The sequence below is a fragment of the Nerophis ophidion genome, linkage group LG08 (assembly GCF_033978795.1).
Source record: "Nerophis ophidion isolate RoL-2023_Sa linkage group LG08, RoL_Noph_v1.0, whole genome shotgun sequence".
NCBI classification, from domain to species: domain Eukaryota; kingdom Metazoa; phylum Chordata; class Actinopteri; order Syngnathiformes; family Syngnathidae; genus Nerophis; species Nerophis ophidion.
This window is the reverse complement of record NC_084618.1, coordinates 9,712,638-9,725,375: the sequence shown is the minus strand read 5'-3', so window position 1 is coordinate 9,725,375 and position 12,738 is coordinate 9,712,638.

Here is a 12,738-nt window from a genome sequence, read left to right as displayed (position 1 = left end):
CCACCTGGCGGTGGGGAGGCTCATCACCACAACTTCTGCCTGGAACCTAAAAGGCCTACTGAAAGCCACTACTAGCAGTCTGATAGTTTATATATCAATGATGAAATATTAACATTGCAACACATGCCAATACGGCTGCTTTATTTTATTAAATTGCAATTTTAAATTTCCCGGGAGTTTCTTGTTGAAAACGTCGCGGTATGATGACGCTTATGTTGACGCGTGCTTATGACGTAACTGGTTGGAGCGGACATATTAGCCCAGCACCACTCACGGCTAAAAGTCGTCTCTTTTCATCGCATAATTACACAGTATTTTGGACATCTGTGTTGCTGAATCTTTTGCAATATGTCCAATGAATAATAGAGACGTCAAAGAAGAATGCTGTCGGTGAAAAGCGCTGCCTTTAGCAACCGAAACACAGCCGGTATTTCTTTGTTTGTTGTGAAGCTTTGTGGGGCGGCGTGGCGTAGTGGGTAGAGCGGCCGTGCCAGAAACCTGAGGGTTGCAGGTTCGCTTCCCCACCTATAAACATCCAAATCGCTGCCGTTGTGTCCTTGGGCAGGATACTTCACCCTTTGCCCCCGGTGCCGTTCACACTGGTGAATGAATGATGAATGAATGAATGGCGCAAACTGGAAGCCACACTTACGTCAGTCTACCCCAGGGCAGCTGTGGCTACAGATGTAGCTTACCACCACCAGGTGTGAATGAATGATGGGTTCCCACTTCACTGTGGGCGCTTTGAGTATCTAACAATAGAAAAGCGCGATATAAATGTAATCCATTATTATTATTATTATTATTATTATAACACAGAGCGAACATGTTTCTCTACCACATGTCAACCAATCGTGATATTAAGTCGGCTCTTACCGGAGACTTGAGTGGATTACGCGACCTCCTCCTGCAACTCAAAAAGGCAGCTGTGATCTTGGCTCCTCCATTGGCTTCTCTCAGAGACACTGGCGTTCGCCGCAGCCCTCCGACTTTCAGGTATGACTTTATAATGTCACTAAAACACTATTAACACAATAAGCAGATAAGGGTTTTTCCAGAATTATCCTAGTAGATGTGTCCAATAACATCTGAATCGCTCCCACTGCCGCCGCATGGAGTCGTCGCCTTTTCTTTTTTTTTTTAAGTGCTTCACTCTAACTTTCCTCATCGACAAATCTTTCATCCTCGTTCAAATTAATAGGGAAATCGTCGCTTTCTCGGTCCGAATCGCTCTTGGTGCTGGTGGCCATGATTGTAAACAATGTTCAGATGTGAGGAGCTCCACAACCCGTGACATCACGCGCACATCGTCTGCTATAAGTCTTGTGTTCCTCGGCTGTAATACACCTTCTCACCACTTGTGGCAGCAACAACAACATCAGACAGTAGAACGTGTGACACCATTCGTTTTTTTAAATGTTTTTATTTTTTAAAAATGGCTTTGATGAGAAAGTCAAAGAGGGTTTTTTAATCACTTATGTTGGAATTCTTACTAATATTGATACTGTGGTTGATATTATTTTTGTTTGACTACTTTTGGATTGTTTGTGTGTCGTGTTTCATTTACTCTGTTGATTGCTATTCTGGATGTTTGGTTTTGGAATTGTATTATTATTTTATTGTGTAGTATTATTTTGTTAAACGGATGGATGGATGGTTTAATATTAATTTAAAAAAAAAAAGACAAAAGGACATCTATCGCTAAAGTCATAGCAAAGTCTCTTTAGCGCAAACATTATGAATAAAATGGTGAAGCTGTATTTTAATTCACAAATTAAATAAAGAAAAAAAAGTTCTTTTAGCACAAAAATTATGAATAAAGTGGTGAAGCTGTATTTCAATTCACGATTTAAAAAAAAAGAGTTTCTTTAGCACAAAAAATTTGAATAAAGTGGTGAAGCTGAATTTCAATTCACGATTTAAAATTGTTTTTAAAAAAAGTTTCTGGAGCGCAAATTTTATTAATAAAATGGTGAAGCTGTATTTTAATTCACAATTTAAATTTAATAAAAAAAAGTTTTTTAGCACAAAAATTATTAATGAAGTGGTGAAGCTGTATTTTAATTCACGATTTAAAAAAATATATATTTAGCACAAAAATTATGAATAAAGTGGTGAAGGTGTGTTTCAATTCCCAATTTAATTTTTTTTAAAAGTTTCTAGCGCAAAAATTACGGATGAAGTGGTGAAGCTGAATTTCAATTTACGATTAAAAAAAAAAGTTTATGAATAAAGTGGTGAAGCTGTATTTCAATACATGATTTAAATTGAAAAAAAAGTTTCTTTAGCACAAAAATGATGAATAAAGTGGTGAAGCTGTATTTTAATTCACAATTTAAATTTAATTAAAAAAAAGTTTTTTTCAGCACAAAAATTATTAATGAAGTGGTGAAGCTGTATTTCAATTCACGGTTAAAAAAAAATTCTTTAGCACAAAAAATATGAATAAAGTGGTGAAGCTGCATTTCAATTCACAATTCAAATTTTATTTTTTAAAGTTTCTTTAGCGCAAACATTATTAAAGTGGTGAAGCTGTATTTCAAGTCAAGATTTTTTTTGTAAGTTTCTTTAGCAGAAAAAATATGAATCAAGTGGTGAAGCTGTATTTCAATTCACGATTTCCATTCAAAAAAGTTTCTTTAGCACAAAAATTATGAATAAAGTGGTGAAGCTGTATTTCAATACATGATTTAAATTGAAAAAAAAAGTTTCTTTAGCACAAAAATGATGAATGAAGTGAAGTTGTATTTCAATCCACGATATAAAATTTTTTTTTTTTCTCTAGCACAAAAATTATGAATAAAGTGGTCAAGCTGAATTTCAATTCACGATTTAAATGAAAAAAAAAGTTTATTTAGCACAAATATTATGAATAAAGTGGTGAAGCTGTATTTTTATTCACGATTAAAAAAAAAAAAGTTTCTTTAGCGCAAATTTTATTAATAAAACGGTGAAGTTGCATTTTAATTCATGATTTAAATTTAATAAAAAAAAGTTATTTTAGCACAAAAATTATGAATGAAGTGGTGAAGCTGTATTTCAATTCACGATTTAAATAAAAAAACAAAAACAATTTTATTCAGCACAAACACTATGAATAAAGTGGTGAAGCTATATTTCAATTCATGATTTACATCTTTTTTAAAGTTTCATTAGCACAAAAATTATGAATAAAGTGGTGAAGCTTTATTTCAATTCACAATTTAAATTAAATAAAAAAAGTTTCTTTAGCACACAAATTATGAATAAAGTGGTTAAGCTGTATTCTAATTCACGATTTAAAAAAGTTTCTTTAGCGCAAACATTATGAATAAAGTGGTGAAGCTTTATTTCAATTCACAATTTAAATTAAATAAAAAAAGTTTCTTTAGCACACAAATTATGAATAAAGTGGTTAAGCTGTATTCTAATTCACGATTTAAAAAAGTTTCTTTAGCGCAAACATTATGAATAAAGTGGTGAAGCTTTATTTCAATTCACAATTTAAATTAAAAAAAGTTTCTTTAGCACAAAAAATATGAATAAAGTGGTGAAGCCGTATTTCAATCCATGCATTAAAAAATAACAATAAAATAGTTTCTTTAGCACAAAAATTATGAATAAAGTAGTGAAGCTAAATTTCAATTCACGATTTAAATGAAAAAATAAGTTTATTTAGCGCAAAAATTATGAATCAAGAGGTGAAACTATTTCAATTCACGATTTACATTAAATTAAAAAAATGTTTCTTTGGCACAAATATTATTTATAAAGTGGTGACGCTGTATTTCAACTCACGATTTAAATAAAAAAAAAGTTTCTTTAGCGCAAAAATTATAAATCAAGTAGTGAAGCTGTATTTCAACTCACGATTTAAATTAAAAAAACGTTAATTAATTTATTTTTTTAGGGGTTAAATTTTAGTGTTAAAAATCCCTGACTTAAAGCATAAAAAAGTAATTAGAAGTTTATTATAATATTTATTAATATTATTATTTATATTGTACATATACTGTTTAATTAATCAGCTTAATTAATTTATTTTTTTAGTGGGTTAACTTTTACTGTTAGGTCAAAAAGGTTAAACATCCCTGACTTAAAAGCATAAAAAAGTAGCCACCGTATTCAAATTAGAAGTTTATTATAATATTTATTAATATTATTAGTTATATTATACAAATATTTTTTAATTAATCCGCTTAATTAATTAATTCATGTAGGGGGTTACATTTTAGTGTTAGGTCAAAAAGATTAAAAATTCCTGAGTTAAAGCATAAAAAAATAGCCGCTGTATTGAAATTAGTACTTTAATAATTAATTATTGTAATATATATTAAAATTGTTATTTATTTTAAACATACATTGTTTGATTAATCAGCTTAATGAATGCATTTATCTAGGGGGTTACATTTTAGTGTTAGGTCAAAAAGATTAAAAATCCCTGAATTAAAGCATTAAAAACAGCTTCTCTTATTCAAATTAGAAGTTTCTTATAATATTTATTAATAGTATTATTTATATTATACATACATTGTGTATTAATCAGCTTATTAATTAATTGATTTAGTAGGTAACATTTTAGTGTTAGGTCAAAAAGTTAAAAAATCCCTGATTTAAAGCATAAAAAAATAGCCGCTGTATTCAAATTAGAAGTTTAATAATTAATTATTATAGTATTTAATCCATCCATCCATTTTCTACCGCTTGGGGTCGCTGGTGCCTATCTCAGCTACAATCAGGCGGGAGGCGGCGTACACCCTGGACAAGCCGCCAACTCGTCGCAGGTATTTACTAATATTATTTATTATTTTAAACATATATTGTTTAAATAATGAGCGTAATTAATGCATGTATTTAGGGGCTTACATTTTAGTGTCGGGTCTTTTGAGTATTTTGTCAAAAAACAATTCTACATCCTGTGTCGTGAAAAAGGGAAAACATTTCAATTGATTATATTTCATTGCTCAAAATGTCTTAAAGTAGAACGCTTTCAAAAAAAAAAAGCCCAAACATGTCCATTTTCAGTTGGTAACCATTTATAAATAATATCCCCCCCTAGATACATTTGTACTGTACATCTTACAATCAGCAGGAGATAAAAACACATTCTCTTCAACTTTTCTCTTCTTTTAATAGTTATTTCATTTTTATTATTATTATTATTTTTAGATTTTTTTCCCCCCTCGCAGCGATTTGAAAGCTCACGTGTAAAGACAAGAGGACTCTGCTGAGCAAGAAAACACCGGAAGGAGAGGATTCACAGCAGGGGTGCCCACACTTTTTAGCAGGCCAGCTACTTTTTTAATGACCGAGTCCAGGTGATCTACCACACACACACACACACACACACACACACACACACACACACACAAACACACACACACACACACACACACACACACACACACACACACACACACACACACACACACACACACACACACACACACACACACACACACACACACACGCAAGTCAAAATTTGACAAGAAAAACTGAAAATGTGTGGAATATTATGATAAAAGTTGGAATTTTACTGAATAACTGTCGCAATTTTACAAGAAAAAGCTTCAACTTTGGCAGTTTTTTGAAAGGAGTCATAAATGTACCCTAAAAAAGTCACAATTTTATGAGAAAACTTGAAAATTTTGGCAACATTACAATAATAATCTGAATTTTACTTGGCAAAATTATGACAAAAGTCATCATTTTATTCCAAAAATGTCACCGTCTTACTAGAACAACCAAACAATTGGCAACATTTTATATGACAAATGTCACAAATTTGCAATAAAAAGTAATAATTTTACAACAAAAGTTATAATTTTCTGAAAAGATATTGCAATATTACAGAAACAGAAAGAATATGAGAAATTGTTCCCAATTTTATAAAAAAAAAAAGTTGATACATTTTGAGAAAAATAATGCTTTTTTCTTTTTATATACATACTATGTAAATGTGAAAAATGAGGTGGAATTTTGCATGAAAAAGGTCACAATTTCACAAGAAAAAATGTTGGCGGTATTATAATGAAAGTCGTCATTTTACTCAACGCAAGTCAAAATTTGACAAGAAAAACTGAAAATGTGTGGAATGTTATGATAAAAGTTGGAATTTTACTGAATAATTGTCGCAATTTTACAAGAAAAAGCTTAAACTTTGGCAGTTTTTTGAAAGGAGTCGCAATTGTACCATAAAAAAGTCACCATTTTATGAGAAAACTTTAAAATTTTGGCAACATTACAATAATAATCTGAATTTTACTTGGCAAAATGATGACAAAAGTCATCATTTTACTCAAAAAATGTCACCGTTTTACTAGAACAACCAAACAATTGGCAACATTTTATACGACAAATGTCACTAATTTGCAATAAAAGTTAATAATTTTACAACAAAAAAGTTATAATTTTCTGAAAAAATATTGCAATATTACAGAAACAGAAAGAATATGAGAAATTGTTCCCAATTTTATAAAAAGAAAAAGTTGACACATTTTGAGAAAAATAATGCTTTTTTCTTTTTATATACAGACTATGTAAATGTGAAAAATGAGTTGGAATTTTGCAAGAAAAAGGTCACAATTTCACAAGAAAAAATGTTGGCGGTATTATAATGAAAGTCGTCATTTTACTTAACGCAAGTCAAAATTTGACAAGAAAAACTGAAAATGTGTGGAATGTTATGATAAAAGTTGAAATTTTACCGAATAACTGTCGCAATTTTACAAGAAAAAGCTTAAACTTTGGCAGTTTTTTGAAAGGAGTCGTAATTGTACCCTAAAAAAGTCACAATTTTATGAGAAAACTTGAACATTTTGGCAACATTACAATAATAATCAGAATTTTACTCGGCAAAATTATGACAAAAGTCATCATTTTACTCAAAAAATGTCACCGTTTTACTAGAACAACCAAACAATTGGCAGAATTTTATATGACAAATGTCACTAATTTGCAATAAAAAGTAATAATTTTACAACAAAAAAGTTATAATTTTATGAAAAAATATTGCCATAATACAGAAACAGAAAGAATATGAGAAAATGTTCCCAATTTTATTAAAAAAAAAAGTTGACACATTTTGAGAAAAATAATGCTTTTTTCTTTTTATATACATACTATGTAAATGTGAAAAATGAGGTGGAATTTTGCATGAAAAAGGTCACAATTTCACAAGAAAAAATGTTGGCAATATTATAATGAAAGTCGTCATTTTACTCAACACAAGTCAAAATTTGACAAGAAAAACTGAAAATGTGTGCAATATTATGATAAAAGTTGGAATTTTACCGAATAACTGTCACAATTTTACAAGAAAAAGCTTAAACTTTGGCAGTTTTTTGAAAGAGTCGCAATTGTACCATAAAAAAGTCACAATTTTATGAGAAAACTTTAAAATTTTGGCAACATTACAATAATAATCTGAATTTTACTTGGCAAAATGATGACAAGTCATCATTTTACTCAAAAAATGTCACCGTCTTACTAGAACAACCAAACAATTGGCAACATTTTATATGACAAATGTCAATAATTTGCAATAAAAGTTAATAATTTTACAACAAAAAAGTTATAATTTTATGAAAAATATTGCAATATTACAGAAACAGAAAGAATATGAGAAATTGTTCCCAATTTTATAAAAAGAAAAAGTTGACACATTTTGAGAAAAATAATGCTTTTTTCTTTTTATATACATACTATGTAAATGTGAAAAATTAGTTGGAATTTTGCATGAAAAAGGTCACAATTTCACAAGAAAAAATGTTGGCGGTATTATAATGAAAGTCGTCATTTTACTCAACGCAAGTCAAAATTTGACAAGAAAAACTGAAAATGTGTGGAATGTTATGATAAAAGTTGGAATTTTACAGAATAACTGTCGCAATTCTACAAGAAAAAGCTTAAACTTTGGCAGTTTTTTGAAAGGAGTCGTAATTGTACCCTAAAAAAGTCACAATTTTATGAGAAAACTTGAACATTTTGGCAACATTACAATAATAATCAGAATTTTACTCGGCAAAATTATGACAAAAGTCATCATTTTACTCAAAAAATGTCACCGTTTTACTAGAACAACCAAACAAATGGCAGAATTGTATATGACAAATGTCACTAATTTGCAATAAAAAGTAATAATTTTACAACAAAAAAGTTATAATTTTATGAAAAAATATTGCAATATTACAGAAACAGAAAGAATATGAGAAATTGTTCCCAATTTTATAAAAAGAAAAAGTTGACACATTTTGAGAAAAATAATGCTTTTTTCTTTTTATATACATACTATGTAAATGTGAAAAATGAGTTGGAATTTTGCATGAAAAAGGTCACAATTTCACAAGAAAAAATGTTGGCGGTATTATAATGAAAGTCGTCATTTTACTCAACGCAAGTCAAAATTTGACAAGAAAAACTGAAAATGTGTGGAATATTATGATAAAAGTTGGAATTTTACCGAATAACTGTCGCAATTTTACAAGAAAAAGCTTAAACTTTGGCAGTTTTTTGAAAGGAGTCGTAATTGTACCCTAAAAAAGTCACAATTTCATGAGAAAATTTTAAAATTTTGGCAACATTACAATAATAATCTGAATTTTACTTGGCAAAATAATGACAAAAGTCATCATTTTACTCAAAAAATGTCACCGTTTTACTAGAACAACCAAACAATTGGCAACATTTTATATGACAAATGTCACTAATTTGCAATAAAAGTTAATAATTTTACAACAAAAAAGTTATAATTTTATGAAAAAATATTGCAATATTACAGAAACAGAAAGAATATGAGAAATTGTTCCCAATTTTATAAAAAGAAAAAGTTGACACATTTTGAGAAAAATAATGCTTTTTTCTTTTTATATACAGACTATACAAATGTGAAAAATGAGTTGGAATTTTGCATAAAAAAGGTCACAATTTCACAAGAAAAAATGTTGGCGGTATTATAATGAAAGTCGTCATTTTACTCAACGCAAGTCAAAATTTGACAAGAAAAACTGAAAATGTGTGGAATATTATGATAAAAGTTGGAATTTTACCGAATAACTGTCGCAATTTTACAAGAAAAAGCTTAAACTTTGGCAGTTTTTTGAAAGGAGTCGTAATTGTACCCTAAAAAAGTCACAATTTCATGAGAAAATTTTAAAATTTTGGCAACATTACAATAATAATCTGAATTTTACTTGGCAAAATAATGACAAAAGTCATCATTTTACTCAAAAAATGTCACCGTTTTACTTGAACAACCAAACAATTGGCAACATTTTATATGACAAATGTCACTAATTTGCAATAAAAAGTAATAATTTTACAACAAAAAAATTATAATTTTATGAAAAAATATTGCAATATTACAGAAACAGAACGAATATGAGAAATTGTTCCCAATTTTATAAAAAAAAAAAAAATAAGAAGTCAACACATTGCGAGAAAAAGAACGCTTTTTTCTTTTTTGTAATTGTTTTTTAATCTTCATTATTTATTCCAAGTTATTACAGTATGTCCCCACATACATATTTGTTTATTTTTATTTTATTATTTTTGCCAAAGAGGGCGCATTTGAATTTCTTACACACACTTGTTATTTCATATGTTGACCAGAGGGGGAGCACTTTTAAAAGCGACACACCGTCAATCTAATTATTTATAATGACTATGTATTTATTTAAGAAAGATGTTAAAGGTGTTTCATGAAAATAAACTCATGTTTGAACACATATAGATTTCTTCCTTTCATGAAGACAAGAATAAAAGTTGTGATTGTGATGACTTGCATTGATGGGAATCAGACAGAAGTGATGAGAACCTCCACATTTTCACATGGAGGAGAAAAAAAAAAGTCCTCCTTTCTGTCCAACAGCACATGAAAGTTTGTCCGTACTTCTTTTGATGCATTTTACAAGAAAAACATTGGCGGCAAACTCCCTAGACCAAGGGTGTCAAACTCAAACACAGAGTGGGCCAAAATGTAAAACTGAACGAAGCCGCGGGCCGAGAGGTTGAAGAAATTAATCCTTTAATAGGGACCCAAACAAGTTTTGCATTGAAAATTGACCAAGCAAGGCTTATATAACTTTATAGTGACATGCAAAATCCAGTTTTAAATAATAATTAAAGCTGCAAGCAGCGTTGGTCGGGTCCGCCTTTGGCCGCTGGCCTGGTCTAAGTCAGACCTACATAGAGGTCTTTGTTTCATGTCTCTACGACATTCCTAACAGAAGTTACAAGCAGTTTTGTCTGGGTTTTTCCTAGGGGGCGCTGGAGCGCAATTTTGACTTTTGGGGTTTGGTTTTTTATTAGATAGCAATTTTCGCCAGTCCTGATTTGTGTGTAACATTTGGTGAGTTTTGAAGCATGTTAAGAGGGTCAAATTACAGATCAGTGTTTCTGGATGTTGTTGATAAATGGCTTTCGCTTTGCATAGTAGAGCTTTAACTTACACTTTGAAGCATTTTTAAGGGGGTCAAATTACAGCTCAAAGAGGCAAAAATGACATTTTTTTAGGAAACTTAGTGCAGGGGTTCTTTGAAGGTGCGTAAAATCAAAACCGGAGCAGTAATCAAAACTTTGTTGGATAATTTAATCAAAAGGGTTCAATCTCTCTCCTGTGCGAGTTTGAAGCTGAAACGACAAACGCACTGGGAGGAATTTACGTTTGAAAAAGGTAACAGGTTTTTACAAAACTTTTATTTTGAAGGGGTAATTTTTAACTTCCTGTGATTTTTGCCGAAGGATGTCAATTATCTAATGTAGGTCTAAGTGAGACCTACATAGAAGTTTTTGTTTCATGTCTTTCCGGCATTCCTACCGAAGTTACAAGCAGTTTTGTCTGTGTTTTCTTCCTAGAGCAGTTTTTGCTGTGTTTTATTCAAAAATTGCAATAGAGCGCAATTTTGAGTTTTGGGGTTTGGTTTTTTTCACTAGATTGCAATTTCTGCCAGTCCTGATGTGTGTGCCAAGTTTGGTGAGTTTTGAAGCATTTAAGGGGGTCAAATTTCAGCTCAAAGAGGCAAAAATAGCATTTTTTGCGAAAATTTTGTTTTGAAGGGGTTTTTGCCAACTTCCTGTTGATTTTAGGTATAGAAGTTTCAATGGGGAATCTAGGTCTAAGTCAGTCCTACATGAAGGTTTTTGTTTCATGTCTCTACGACATTCCTAACGGAAGTTACAAGCAGTCTGTTTTTCTTTCCGTCCTAGGGGGCGCTAGCGCGCAATTTTGATTTTTCTGGTTTGGCTGCCTAATATATAATAATTCTTGTTTGCTGTGGGTTCACAGTGTGGCGTATATTTTGGTGGTAGCGGGGGTGTATATTGTAGCATCCCGGAAGAGTGAGTGATGCAAGGGGTTCTGGGTATTTGTTCGGTTGTGTTTATGTTGTGTTACGGTGCGGATGTTCTCCCGAAATGTGTTTGTCATTCTTGTTCGCTGTGGGTTCGCAGTGTGGCGTATATTTTGGTGGTAGCGGGGGTGTATATTATAGCGTCCCGGAAGAGTGAGTGATGCAAGGGGTTCTGGGTATTTGTTCGGTTGTGTTTATGTTGTGTTACGGTGCGGATGTTCTCCCGAAATGTGTTTGTCATTCTTGTTCGCTGTGGGTTCGCAGTGTGGCGTATATTTTGGTGGTAGCGGGGGTGTATATTGTAGCGTCCCGGAAGAGTGAGTGATGCAAGGGGTTCTGGGTATTTGTTCGGTTGTGTTTATGTTGTGTTGTACTGCTATTCACTAACCCCGACCCTGTATTCTGCAAATTACATTAATAATAGGGATGCACCGAAATGAAAATTTGTGGCCTAAGCCGAATAAAATTTAAACGCTTGGCCGAATACCGAATAATGAATGCAGTTTTTCACAATTTTTTTTTATATTGCATAGATAGCCTAGAATAAATATTTAGATATGCTTTTCAAATAAAGTAATTTTTTTATTGAATATTGACTTTTTTTTAAATAATCCAGTAGCCTTTGCTTTTCAAAAAAAGCACAAAGTTTCAGGCCTTCAAACAAAACATGCATTCCCCCCAAAAATAAAGTGCATTAAAGTGGATAAACCAACAACAAATGAATTATTGTCCTTTTGGCAAAAGTCTGCTTAGCCACAGTAGATATGCTAATAATGTAAACAGAAGGCTCAAGTAAATCTCAATTAAGTGTGTGCTTGTAACCTCATACACTTATACAGGTACACAACATATCCCAACGTTACCGCTAATAATGGGCGGCATAGCTCGGTTGGTAGAGTGGCCATGCCAGCAACTTGAGGGTTGTGAATTATAAGTGAATTATATTTATATAGCGCTTTTTCTCTAGTGACTCAAAGCGCTTTACATAGTGAAACCCAATATCTAAGTTACATTTAAAGCAGTGTGGGTGGCACTGGGAGCAGGTGGGTAAAGTGTCTTGCCCAAGGACACAACGGCAGTGACTAGGGTGGCGGAAGCGGGAATCGAACCTGCAACCCTCAAGTTGCCTACCTCCAGTATCATATTAAAAGTCATAATTTTACTCAACGCAAGTCCAAATTTTACAAGATAAAAATGAACATTTGTGCAATATTATGATAAAAGTTGCAATTTTACTCGATAACAGTCGCCATTTTACAAGAAAAGCTTAAAATTGTTGGCAATTTTTTGAAACGAGTCGTAATTTTACTCGACAAAAGTCACAAGATTATAAGGAAGCTTAAAAATTTCGGCAATATTACAATAATTATCTGAATTGTACTTGGCAAAATGATGGCAAAAGTCATAATTT